The sequence below is a fragment of the Piliocolobus tephrosceles genome, chromosome Y, assembly GCF_002776525.5.
Source record: "Piliocolobus tephrosceles isolate RC106 chromosome Y, ASM277652v3, whole genome shotgun sequence".
Taxonomy (NCBI): domain Eukaryota; kingdom Metazoa; phylum Chordata; class Mammalia; order Primates; family Cercopithecidae; genus Piliocolobus; species Piliocolobus tephrosceles.
In genome coordinates, this window is record NC_045456.1 from 15,034,411 (window position 1) to 15,049,003 (window position 14,593).

Below are 14,593 nucleotides of genomic sequence, written 5' to 3' on the forward strand. Positions count from 1 at the left end.
TAGCTCTTGTTCACAATTCTTATAGGTACAGTTTCGTTATAGTACCATTAAGTCAGAACATACGAAACTTCAGTTAAAAGGAATAAGTTCAAGAGATCTATTGGAAAACAGGGTGACTATAGTTAATAACAGGGTATTGCATTCCTGAAAATTGTTAAGAGAGTAGATTTTAAATGTTCTCGCAAGAAATAACAAGTTATATTTCATATAATAAAATATGTATTCATAATAATACATATGTTAATTACCCCAATTGAACCATTCCATAATGTATACATGTTTCAAAATATGTTGCATGCAATATAAACAAATTTTATTTGGTTGGTGCAAAAGTAATTGTGGTTTTGCCATTAAAAGTAATGGTAGATATTACTTTTTTGTAATAAAGTAATATTTAATTAAAGGATAAATAATTAAAGGATAAATAGTTTTTTAGAATTTAAATAATCTCAACTATGCCAATGCTGAGAGAGATTAGAAAGACATGAGAAAGTCACCCAATTAGATAAGAAACCCACACTGAAATGTCTGCAAACTACAACATTGTCAAGATGATTTTATCATGGAGAAAAATATTCCAAAATCCAGAAAGTAATTAACTATTTGGAGAAGATGGACGAAAATGGGAAAATATTAGGTTGAAACACATTTTTACAAGTCCCTATAATTGAAAATAAACTTTACTTCTCTGTAATACTTGTTCAATTCTATTGATTCAAGAGAAGGCCCAATTGATTTGGAAAATGAAATTTGAAAGGAATCCAGATAGTTTCATGAGTTTTTAACTGAACAGAATATTTGAAAACCCTTGCACTACAAAGAAATTTTAACAACATTGACGTGTATGCCTGATTTTAGCTTTGCTGTGGTCTTAAGGTGGTACGATCTTACAATTTTAAATAGGCCCAGAGATATTCATTATGCGATTATGAATCACTTCCAAGGGTAAATTTTAGAGTAGGATTTAGTCATATCTATAACAACACTGATGGAGCATGTGTCAAGTTAAAGGCAAAATATTAAGAATAAGGGACAGTTCTCAGCTGACAGGAGTGAGGCAAATGTCAACAGTATTTCAGATATCATGAACCATTTGGCCAGATAGTCCAATACTCACTGAATAACATGTCACATGTGTAGGATCTTAATAGCTGAGGTGCCTGAGGACAATTTTTCCTTAGCTGGACTCCCCATTGGAATCAACTAAAAGGAGTTGTTTTTACAAATGCTATTGGTGGAGCACCACCCCCAGAGATTCTAATTCAATGCAGGCAGAAGGTGGAAGAGTTTGGGGAAGATGATGTCTACATTTCTTAAAGCTTCCCCAGTTGATTTCAATATGAATCTACAGTAAAACTACCATTGTGGGTCATAGCTAGAATTGTATTTGATACTTGTTTCTTTTTCTATTTCAGTTTTTATGAGACTAGCAACACCCAGTTTAAACTATAAGGTAGAATCTGCAACTACTATAAAATATATTTGAAAAACTTCTTTGAATATTGAAGTTTAACATCACAGCATATCTGGAGCATTCTAAATGAGCATCTTCCTGGGGAATTGACCCACAGTCATGGTCTTAAAATGTTTCGGTCACCCCCATTTTAAATTAATAAAAGGTGGCTGTGGAACTGCCAAAATCTGGTATTGGCTTTCAACTAGAGATGTCAAGTGGCTGGCTCTTGTTTCTTGTAAAGTGGCCAATATGTGGTTTGGAGCTCTGATTAGGGGAAATTCTGGTAATATTAAGAAAACATTCTCCTGCTATGTAATGGGCCAGGAATGTATACTCAAAATCCAAAAGTCATCTAATAAAATGTTTTAAAACAAGTACCAAGAGGAGAATCTTCTCTTTGTTGCCTTCAGCTAGTTTAAATGAATGTATAGGCATACCTTGGAGAGATTGCAGGTTCAGTTCCACACCACAACAATAAAGTGACTATTGCAATTAAAGCAAGTCACATGAATTTTTTGGTTTCTTGGTACATATAAAATTTATGTACCGTAGCCTATTAATTGTACGATAGCGTTAGGTCTAAATAACAATGTACATACCTTAATTAAAAATACTTTATTGCCCAAATGCTAATGATTATCTGAACCTTCAGCAAGTCACATAACCTTTTTGCAGGAAAGACTTCTCTGTAGCATTTGATGTTGTTTGATATTATCTTACCCACAGTAGAACTTCTTTCACAATTAGAGTCAGTTCTCTCAAATTCTGCCTCTGCTTTATCAACTAAATTCCTGTCATATTCTAAATCCTTTATTGTTGTTTCAACAATGTTCACAGCATGTTCACCATCTGAAGAGATCACTTTCTTTGCTCATCCATAAGAAGGAACTGCTATTTCATTCAGGTTTGATATGAGATTGCAGCAATTCAGTCCCATCTTCAGGCTCCACTTGTAATTCTAGTTCTGTTGCTGTTTCTGCCACATCTACCGTTACTTCCTCCACTTAAGCTTTGAACCCCCCAGAATCATCTATGAGGGTTGGAATCAACTTTTTCCAAATTTCTGTTGATGTTGGTAAGCTGACCTCCTCCCATGAATCACAAATGTTCTTAATAGCATCTAAGATGGTAAATCTTTTCCAGAAGGTGTTCGATTTACTTTGACCAGATCCAACAGATGAATCACTCTCTATGGTAGCTATAGCGTTATAAGATCTATTTCTTAAATAATATGAATTAAAAGTCAAAATTACTCCATAAGCTATGGACTGCAGAATTGATGTTGTGTTAGTAGGCATGAAAACAACATAAATCTCCTCATACGTCTCCATCAGAGCTCTTGGGTTACCAAGTGAATTGTCAATGAGCAGGAGTATTTTCAAAGAAATCTTTTTTTTTCTTTCTTTTTTTTTTTTTTTTTTTCATTTTCTGAGTGGTGTATCTCAACAGAGGGCTTAAAATATTCAGTAAACCATGCTGTAAACAGATGTACTGTTGTCCAGGCTTTGTTCTTCCATTTATGGAGCACAGGTAGAGTAGATTTAGCATAATTCTGAAGGACCCCAAGATTTTCAGAATGGTAAATGAGCATTGGCTTCAACTTAAAGTCACCAGCTGCCTATCAAGAGAGTCAGCCTGTCCTTTGAAACTTTGAAGCCACACATTGACTTCTCTGTAGCTGTGAAAGTCCTAGGTGGCATCTTCTTCCAACAGAAGGCTGTTTCTCCCACACTGAAAATCTTTTGTTTAGTGTAACCACCTTCATGGGTGATCTTAGCTAGGCCTTCTAGATAATGTGCTGCAGTTTCTCATCAGCACTTGCTACTGCACCTTGTACGTTATGTCGTAGAGACAGCTTCTTTTTTTAAACCTCATGAACCCATATCTTCTAGCTTCAAACTTTTCTTCGGCAGCTTCCTCACCTCTCTCAGCCTTCATTGAATTGGAGAAAATTAGAACTTTGCCCTGGACTAGGCTTGGTTAAGGGAATGTTGTATGGGTTTGATCTTCTATCCTTACCTCTTGAACTATCTTCATTTCAGCAATAAGGCTGTTTCACTTTCTTATCATTCATGTGTTCACTGGAGTAGCACTTTTAAATTCCTTCAATAACTTTTTATTTGCATTAACAACTTGGATAACTGTGTTTCTCAAGAGGCCTAGCTTTTGGCCTATCTTGGCTTTCAGTGTGCCTTAATCACTAAGCTTAATCATGTCTAGCTTTTGATTTAAAGTGATAAACATGAGACTCTTCTTTTTCACTTGAACACTCAGAGGCCATTACCGGGTTATTAATTGGCCTGATTTCAACATTGTTGTGTCTCAGGGAATAGGGAAGACTGAGGAGAAAGAGAAATAGGGTAACAGCTGGTAGGTGGATCAGTCAGAACACACACAACATTTATTGATTAAGTTTGCCATCATATATGAACATGGTTCATGGTGCCCCAAAACAATTATAATAGTAACATAAAAGATAATTTATCACAGATCACCATAGTAGATAGAATAATAATGAAAAAGTTTGAAATATTGCAGGAATTACCTAAATATGACACAGAGACACAAAGTGAGCCCATGCTGTTGGAAAAATGGTACCTATAGACTTGCTGGACGCAGGGTTGCCACAGACCTTCAATATATAAAAAAGACAGTGTCTGTGAAGCACAGTAAAGCAAAGCATAATAAGGTGAGGTACACTTATACACAGTGATGATTAAAGTACATTAACGTGCAGAAAAAGAGGGCAAGAAGCAAGTTATCAATTGAACAAAACAATAGATGTATAAAACACATCATTACAGAAACCTGGCAACTTGTTGGTACCAGTCCTTGTTTATGGACACACCCTTCATAATCAGCTCTATGTATGCATCCACTCATTCATTTATTCAGCTATTCATTAATTCATGCATATATTTTTATTAGTTTTCTATTCCTGCTATAAGAAATAACCATATACTTAGTGGCTTAAATCAACACAAATGTATTATCTTACTGTTCTACCCGTCTGAAGTTTGGAATGAATCTCACTGGGCTAAATGTAGTTGTCAAAGCTGCATTCCTTCTGAAGGTTCCAAAGGAAAGTCTCTTTCCATCCCTTTGTCAGCTTCTAGACGACAGCTGCGTTCCGTTGTTCCCGGCCCCTTCCTCCGCCTTCAAAATGCACCACTGCAAACTAAGCTTCCTTCCTCATGTCACTTTTTCCCCCTAAACCTCCTGTCTCTCTCACAGGGACCCATGGGATGATGGTTCCACCTCAAAATCCTTGACTTAAGACACCTTCAAAGTCCCTTTTGCCATGTAAGCTAATATAGTCACAATGTTGGGGGGATTTGAACAAGGACATATTTAGAGGGGGATTGATTTGTCTACTGCAATATTCTATAGGTACTTATTAAGCTTTACTGATTAACTTCTAAACTCAAAATAATGCATTTTTACATTTGAAACATTTTTTGATTGTCCACTAAGGTGAATTTTAGCACCCTTACGATTTTGCCAAATCTTATCTCACCTTCAACCTCTTCACCATATATATATTTATATTAAATGTATTCATTAAATTAACATTTAATAGAATTATAGTATTATATATTTTTATATATTTGGATAGTAATTATATGTTATACATTATATGCTTATATTAATTATATGTTATAATTAATATATAATATAAAATACTAAGTATATAATATATAATCATATACATGATATTATATATTATATTATATATTGCTTCATATATAATATAATATAACAATATTTGTCATATTTTGTATTATATATGATATATATTATATTTTATATGGTGTATATTATGTGTCATATATTATATACATTATATGACATATAATATACATTATAATAATATACTATATATTATATATTGTGTATTATGTATTATATATTGCATATTATGTATAATATACATGATAATATATAATACACAATATATAATCATCTATAACAGATGATAAATATATATTATATGATATATAATTATATATTATATGTTACATTATAGTATATATTATGTATTTCATTATATATAATTATGATATATAACATAATATATATCATATATAATGTATGATAAATATTATATGCTTCCTTCCTCACATCACTTTTTCCCTTTGATCTTTTCTCCCTTGAATATATGATAAATATTATCTATCATATTATATTATATATCATAATTATATATAATGAAATATATGCTATTATATGTAAATATATATAATCTGTCATACTTACATATAAATAATATAACCCATATTAATATAACATATAATGATCATATATAATATAGTCATGATATCGATTATTATATAATCATACCATAGCTATGCATTACAATAATTATATATAAACATATGTAATCATATGTTATGTATTTTATCATATAACATAATATAGTCAATTTTAATATATAATATACAATTGTATAATAGATAATATACAATATATAATATATAATTGTAACAGATAATATATCTATTATCTATTATATAGATACGTATTATATAATTATGTATCATGTATATATTGCATTGTTTATGAAACTTAAATTTGTTTCTGGAAATACCGTTAAATCTTTTTCTATGACTTGATTCTGAAATGTGGAAAAGCAGAAGGCAAAGAGCATCGTTCCTCAGAACATGGCCTGACTTAGCTGGGACCCAGGTCCCTTGCCCAGCTGAGGGCCTCCCACCGTCATATATTTCATTCATCCTAAAAATTTCATATTTACTGATGTGAAAAAACAATTAGAACATTTTATTGACTCTAAAGTTGTGAGTTTTTTCTTCTGATTTTAAATAAATCCACACATTTGCATGGGCCCCTGAGCGTCCTGCAGGCTTCAAGCACTGTGCCAACCATCAGCTCCACTATTTATACCACCATAGCTACAGAGACCTACAAAGCTTCATGCTTCAGAATACATCCTCCATGGTTCTAATGCGGTGTGCCCAGAAAAAGAGCCTTATCGGAGTTAAAGTCTGCCTGGTGGCTTTCTAGTCTCCTTCAGTTATCATGACATTGTTTAGGTCACTTCATATTTGAAACTTACATGTGTACCCTCACAATGTGTTTTTTTGTAAACAGGCCCTTTTCCAGAAAATGCAATTGTCTTTGCTTCTTGTGGTAAGAAAAAACATATGCTTCCTAAAACATGCACTAAATTATTTATTCTTCTCATTCATTGTATGAATTTTGTGGAATTCGTTCCATTTTTCTTTGCCTTTTTTTCCTAAATGTCAGTGAATTTCTTTAGTCCTAATTCAGACTGCTTTCTTCTAGGATGACTTCTCGGTTAGTCAATAGTTTTTAAGACTTCTGAGTTAATTCAACCAGTCCTTAAAACCCATACCTTCTTACCTTTTTACTGGTCTTGTTTCCTTGAAGTATATCTTTAAGTTATGTCGTCAAACAGAGTATGTAGGACATAAATTTAATGAAGTCACAATATATTCATGTTTTGCCTGAAACTTGATTAATAGTTTTACTGGTATTTCCTTTTTTTTAAGAACTTTGAGACATTATTCTTTATTTTCTGCAACCACAGTCTTCCAAGAAATATCTAAAGTGAATCTTAATCTCTCTCAATTTGTAGATCATCCACATTGACAATCTAAATCTAGTTCCACCTTTAATAAGGTTAATTTTATTCGTGGTGTTCTGATTTCACAAGGACATGAAATCTTTTTCATTCATCTTAACTTTGACTAAAATCATGTGTTTCTCATTTTATATTCTTTGAAATAATTAATTCATTTTGTTTTCTCTTTGTAAATGTCCTACTGGTGTGTTTGAAGCTTCTGGATTGAGAAACTAAATCTCTCATATCTCTAGTTGCATGTATTTGTCTTTTTGCTTTATATTCTAGGATTTCCTTCTTTTGTCTTCTAGTCCTCAAATAAATTATGAATTTCAATCCTCATATTTTAAATTTTTAAGGGTTTTTCTGGCTTTCTCATTATTTCCTTTTTATATAAGTCTTATCTATGTTAATGGATGCTAAATAATTGATGCTGAGGGTGCGGGTGTGTGTGTGTGTGTGTGTGTGTGTGTGTGTCCGAGTCTCTCTGTGTCTGTTTTACATTCTCTTTTCCTCATCATCTCTATTTCTGTTGAGGTAAGTTTTATCTTTAACATAGTATTTCCCTTACTTTCACCCTGATTTCTTTTTGACTGATGACTTGGTTTGCAGAAAGTGGAGATGATTATACACGATTTTTTGTGTGAGTTTCTTTCACTATAATTTCGTATTCCGTTAGTTTTCTCAGGTGAAATTGAAAGCTCTACAGGTATTCAGTATAAATGAGCAGAATTATTGACTGTCAGGCTTTGCTGGATTGCATTTTTGAGGACTGCATTGAATGTTATAGATTTCCCAAATGTTGGATTAAAGATATCCTTTATTTTGGGACAACAAAACTTGTCTGCTTACTAGTTTTCTCAAGGTTGTTTTTTCGCTTTTAGGGAGAAAAGCCCTCTGTTTTTGTCTCTTTGTTTTATTTTGTTTTCTATGCAAGTATGAACAAGGCAGGTGGAGAAGCTAAATTGGAAATCTAATAATCACGCAGCTCCTTTCACCCACCCACTATCCTTCTTCCTCTTGCAATGTTAGTCTGAGTGATGATTTGATAATGGACACACATCCTGGAAGGTGGTTTGCATTGTTCAGTTTCTTACATTAATATCCCTTCCAGAAACTTATTGAAATCTGTTGTTCAGAGTTGGCTTTCTACATTTCCTTACCCTGACGATTCCTTTCTATTTAATTAAATTTTTAAATGGGCATCTGGAATGGAGGAAAGGTTTATTTATTTTAATCTACAATATTAAACCAGACAATAAATAATTGTTTAAAGAATTAAAATAACCATTTAATTTGAATAATTGTAAATCATTTAGCTCAAATGTGTTGTGATTCCATCAGCCTATTTGCATATATGCAACAGAGTTTGGTGATTCAAACCTAAGATGCAGAGAACACAATTTGCACAATAACCACAGATTTCACAGAGTTTTGTTTATTGTTCTGTAAAATGAAGAGATGGGATAAATGATTAGTAATGTTTCTTCTATTATGGTATTTGGTATCCTCCCACTCTACTGTATTATAATACAGGGAAACAGTTTAAACATTCAATAAAATGTATGTCATTTTTATAATTTTTTCACAAATGATAAAGTATAATTAGCCCATTCCTATGAAATTTTTCCATTTTTACATACCATTTTTACCAATTACTTATATTATAATATAATATATTGTGACTTTATTTTGTTGAAAATAAGTTTAAAAATAAAAAATATATAATGCTTCTGAAAGGACAGAGTAAATATTTTTAGAGACATTAAGAAAAATATTTTGATTTTATGAATGTGAAACCACACCTCAAACAACCAGTTTTTCAACAGTTTTATTTTATTTTATTTATTATTTATTTATTTATTTATTTATTTATTTATTTATTTATTTATTTATTTTCTTTTTGAGACGGATCTCACTCTGTCGCCCAGGCTGGAGTGCAGTGACACAATCTCAGCTCACTGCAACCTCCACCTCCTGGGTTCAAGCGATTCTCCTGCCTCGACCTCGGGCACGTGCCACCACGCCCGACTAGTTTTTGTATTTTTAGTAGAGATAGGGTTTCACCACGTTGGCCAGATTGGTTTCGAACTCCTGACCTCAGGTGATCCTCCTGCCTTGGCTTCCCAAAGTGCTGGGATTACTGGTGTGAGCCACCAATGCCTGGCCTCAACAGTTTTATTTTAAATGCCAATTGTTTTTACTGTCTTCTGTAATTATCTACATGGAAGGTCAGATCCTGCCTAATAAATTCAAGACCATGGAATTGTATAATATCTCTTTGTAAGCAGAAGCAAAGAAAGCCCTTTCCAAACAAAGATTCTTACAGTTTGGAGTTTGTATTCACTCTACGTTCATCAACTTTGTTTCACATCTGACCCCTACCGTTTGCCTAAATGAGATTGGAAATTAAAGAGCAAAGGATGCCTGTGGCAATGAACAACACATTTTTGGAAGTTTGAGAATGACAGCAGAGAAAACGTCAGCCAGTCATTTTGACCTAGAGGTCATTAAATTAGGCTTAGGATTGCTAAAAGAAATAGGCTTAATAGGTAAAATAAAAAGAAAGACTTAATTATGAAATATGTGCAACATAAAAATAAGATATAGTTAACCCTTGAAAAACATGAGAATTAGAGGTACCAACTCTCCACATAGTCAAAAATCTTCATGTAACTTTTGACTCTCCAAAGAATTAACTACTAATAGCCTATTGTTAACTTGAAGCCTTATGAATAACATAGTCAATGTTTTGTATGTTATATGTATTATATACTTATTTTTTCAATAAAATAAGGTAGAGAAAAAATATTAAGAAAATTATAAGGAAGAGAACATGTATTTACTATTCATTCAGTGGAAGTGGATCATCAGAAAGGTCTTCATCCTCATCGTCTTCCTGTTGAGGCTGAGGAGGAGGAGGAAGAGCAGGACTTGGTCTTGCTGTCTCAGGGGTGGCAGAGGCAGAAGAAAATCCATGTATGAGTGGACCTGTGAAATTCCAACTTGTGTTGTTCAAGGGTGGACTCTATTTTATGTTTTGTGTCTTCCTACTAACAGGAAGTATCCGTATTTAGTATTTGATATTTCTATACCACATGAGTCCAATCTTCCTTTATTCTTTCCTCCTTTCTTCTAAAAATGAACAAATGAACAAACAACAACCATAACAACAAACACTCATATCATCTTGTGCATTTTTTTTTTTTTTTGTAATCTAGCATGGTTTTACTTAAATGTACATGGTTAATGTATTTTGAGGAACATATATATCATTAGCTATTCTTTACTGCTTGAACAAATTCATCATTTTTGGGAATCCACAAAGCATAAAACAAGTTCTTAAAAAATTCCTTAAGGAATACAGTGATGAATATAAGGCAGATGTAGTCTTGTAGAAGCTCATGGGGCTAAAAAAGATGTATATTACTAGCTCAATCAGGAGACACAGACTTCCAAGGGTCATATCCTTGCACCATTGAAATTTAAAGTAGAAAAAGACACTCATACCATGCAAGAGGGCCTCAGACGGTCGGTAACATCTAACTAAGCTGTGAAGATTGACTCATATCTTGGCATGTATACCAGAAACATACCCGTGCAAAGGCACAGACTAGAACATGCTGTAAAAAGGGCAAATGCAATCAGTTTGATGGGAAAAACAGTGTGTGATGTCAAGAGAAGGAAAATAACACTAGAGGGATAGACTGGAGAAAGCCTTAGAGAACTTGAATTCCAACAGGAAGGTTTTTACTTCATGAAGTAGGTGCTGGTGAGTCATTTGTAGCTTTTGGTTAGCAGAATAACATGGTCTCAGCTGTGTTTCTGGGGGATGAATCTAGCCGTATAGTGGAAGAAAGAGCTCAAAGAATATGTGGAAGGGTGGGGAAGTTGGAGGTCAGGAGAAGGAGTTGAGGACTCTTACAGAAGTTCAAATGAAAGTCACTAGGCTGAAAATAGGAGAGGTGTGGATTTCAGAAGTATTTAGCGGGCAGAAGCAGTTTGACTTGCTACCCTGAGAGAAAGTATAGTGAATCAGTCCCTAAATGGACATTTGTAGCCCCAAATAATCTCAAAATAGCAGATCCTAAGCTGTCATAGAAGGCATCAGTATTACTTTTCTATTTCTGTGTAACAAATTAGCATACACGTGAAGACTTAAAACACACTTCTGTAGGACAGAAATCCAGTAAGACATTGCTGAATTATGTGCTTAACATCTCATGTGGCCAAAGTCAGGAAGACAGACAGCCAGGCTCTTTCTGGGACTCTGGAGAAGAATCTGTGGTTGGAAGATTTTAGTTTCTTGCAATTGTAGGGTGGAGGTCTTTGTTTTATTGCTGTTTGACCAGGGGCCAGTCTCAGATCTTTCATTTGTCCTTGCTTACCACCTCTCTATCTCCAAATCCATCAAGGATCCATGGACTCCTTCCCCTGCTTCTAATATTTCTGACTTCCCCTTCTCTTATAAGCCAGAGAAAACACTGTGTTTTTAAAGGTCTCCTGTAACAGGTTTAGACCCACTAGGATAATCTTCCCTTTTACTAACTCAAAATCAAATGATTGGTAACCTTATTTACATCTTCAGATTAACCCTTTTGCCCTGGAAGGTGTTTTAGTCAGGGTTCTCTAGAGGAGCAGAACTAATAGGATAGATGTATATATAAAGGGGAGTTTATTAAGGAGGATTGACTCACAGGATCACAAGGTGAGGCCCCTCAATAGGCCATCTGCAAGCTGAGGAGCAAGGAAGCCAGTCCGAGTCCCAAAGCTGAAGAACTTGGAGTCTGATGTTCAAGGGCAGGAAGCATCACACACAGGAGAAAGATGTAGGCCAGAAGACTAAACCAGTCTAGTCTTTCCATGTTCTTCTGCCTGCTTTTATTCTGGTCATGCTGGCAGCTGATTAGATGGTGCCCACCCAGATTGAGGGTGGGTCTGCCTCTCCCAGTCCACTGGCTCAAATGTTAGTCTCCTTTGGCAACATCCTCACAGACACACCCAGGATCAATACTTTGCATCCTTCAATCCAATCAAGTTGACACTCAATATTAACCATCACAGGAGGAACGTAAGTACGGTGTGAAATCTTATATTCATATTTCCGAACATCAGGGCAAGGAATTGTGGGGTTGGACATTCCAGAATTCTGCTTATCACAGCATCTCTTAAGGAATTCCTCTAATTCAGGAGTAACCTAAGATTTCTGACACTTCCTCCTTCACACCATCTACTCAGTTGGTAGTTGGTTGTCTTTTACATTTTAATTCAAGAAGCAAAGGCAAAGAAAATGCACAGGTGAGGAGATAAATAAAAGGGATGCGGTGACGGCAAATCAGTGTCTTAAAATAATTCTGTCTTTGAAAAATGTGGGATAAGCACATATGCTGTGAGGTGGTGCAGAGTGGAGATTGTTTGGGGCTTGGAAGATATTCAAATATGAAGAAATCTGTCAGCACTCAAGTCATGCCAACAAAAACTTCAGACCACATCAGCAACGCATGTATATGAATTTAGTGGCAATAACATGATAAAAATAGAGAATTATAAATGTGGTAGCAGATTTTAAAATTGGCTAGATCTACAACTTGAGAGTTACAGTGTTTGTTTTATGGCTACAAGATGAAAAAGACAGTCATTTCAAATTTACAAAAGTAGCAAGGGTAAAACTGTAATTCTTTTTTGGTTATCTTAGAATCCTCCCTCTCCTTGAGCTAGATTAAAATCCATAGAGTACCTACCTCCATCTGCCTGGGTTTGTGCTACTTGTGCTGCAGAATCATTGCATTTCATTGAATCCTCATTTTGTCACTTTTACTTCCTTGTTGTTCACATTAAGAAAAATTGTTAAACTGGATTCTGTGATGGAGAATCAACTTGACTCCATATTTAGAAAAGCAAAAGGACTGGAGATTCAAAACTGGAATTGATATTGAATGGAAATGGAATTTCTAGTGGGATTTGTTCCATGGCACTATTGTTGTTTCTTTAATAGTATAACACCACATTGCAAAGGTAGGCATGATGTTAGAGCCAGCACCGTAAAGACAGCTATCTGGCAAGCAGCTTACAGGAGAGTCAAGTGGGACTCCCCAGTGATGTGGGTGAAATCAGAAAGCAGATATTCCTTGTTTATAATTCACTCCTATTCTCTCTGTGCTCCTCTTTCTCACTTCCTCTCCCTCCATGTTCTGCTATTGCAGGACTACACTTATCATTTAATTGTTTGTATTTTCTTGTAATTTTCAAAAATCTCACAGAAGCTTCAGTTCTTTTCTTTGTTACAGAGTTATATGAAATATACTATAGTCCTTCTTTTGAACAAGATGGCTAGCTTTATTCTCAATATATTTCTTCTGGGGCCCTGAATTTCATAGCAAGCTATGGGTTACGTGACAACTAGTTATAAAAATTTCAACTGTGATGCAACAATACAACTACCTGGTTTCAAATCAGCCCAAAACGTTATAAATTTCCAGGTATTATATTAATAATATACCTGTTCATCATGACAGCACCATTATTTATGCACTGAAACTTAATTTACTAGAAAATAAAAATCTTTAAAGACTGAGAGAGTTATGTTAACCCAAGACACTTCTTAGATGTGTGAATTTTTCCTTATGGGAAAACAAACCTTGCAGATATAGACAATGGAGTTAGGAAATTTTAAAAGTAAAATATGGCTTTATGTTCGACACTTTTTAATATGAGAATATGGTACAATTTAACATAATTACAACACTTTAAAATTAAGTAACATTGTTTTTTTCTTTATCTTAAATTACCTTTTATGCATTAAATATTTTATTGAATGGGTCCACAAGAAAATTATTTAAATATAGATACTTTCCCTATAATCCCTAAGTAATTCATAGACAATGGCATAAAAGTGATATTTTTAGATACTATAAACATTCTACTATACCACACAATATTTCTTAGTTGTCATGAATTTGGTTACAGAATAAAATTCCAGCATCAAAATTGAAATAATTTCCATGCTTTCTTCCACATTTTGTTCTTGGCCCAATGGAAAATGACATTGAAGTACAGTTTTGTACTTGTGGGAATGGGGAAGATGTATGCAAGGGTATTTGCCTACTTTTTTTCAAAGTAAATTTTAAGACCACAAATGTAGCCTCCAGCTAGTGGCTGTGTCAGTTTTCTAGAACTAAAGCACAGATAAATTGTGAACTCGAGAATGATTTCTTCATGCCCAAAGATGGGCTGGCTCAACAGCTTGGGAATGCCCTGGAATCCAGGCTTAGATGCCTGTGGTCGGTTGATAGAACATGAAAGTGAGAACGGAGAAGGGAAAATTGCAGCCCATAGAACAACCAGCATGGGATGACCAACTAAAAGTCAGCGTTTTGTCTGAGAAGTGATTTTACCACAGAGAAAAATGGAATCTCTTTTGTCTCCACACTCCACAGAACATCAAAGGGCTATGCACCATTCTCCAATTCCAGAGACAATATTTTTTTCTTAAAATGACATGACATTTGTCTTTGTATTAATATCTCCTATATATA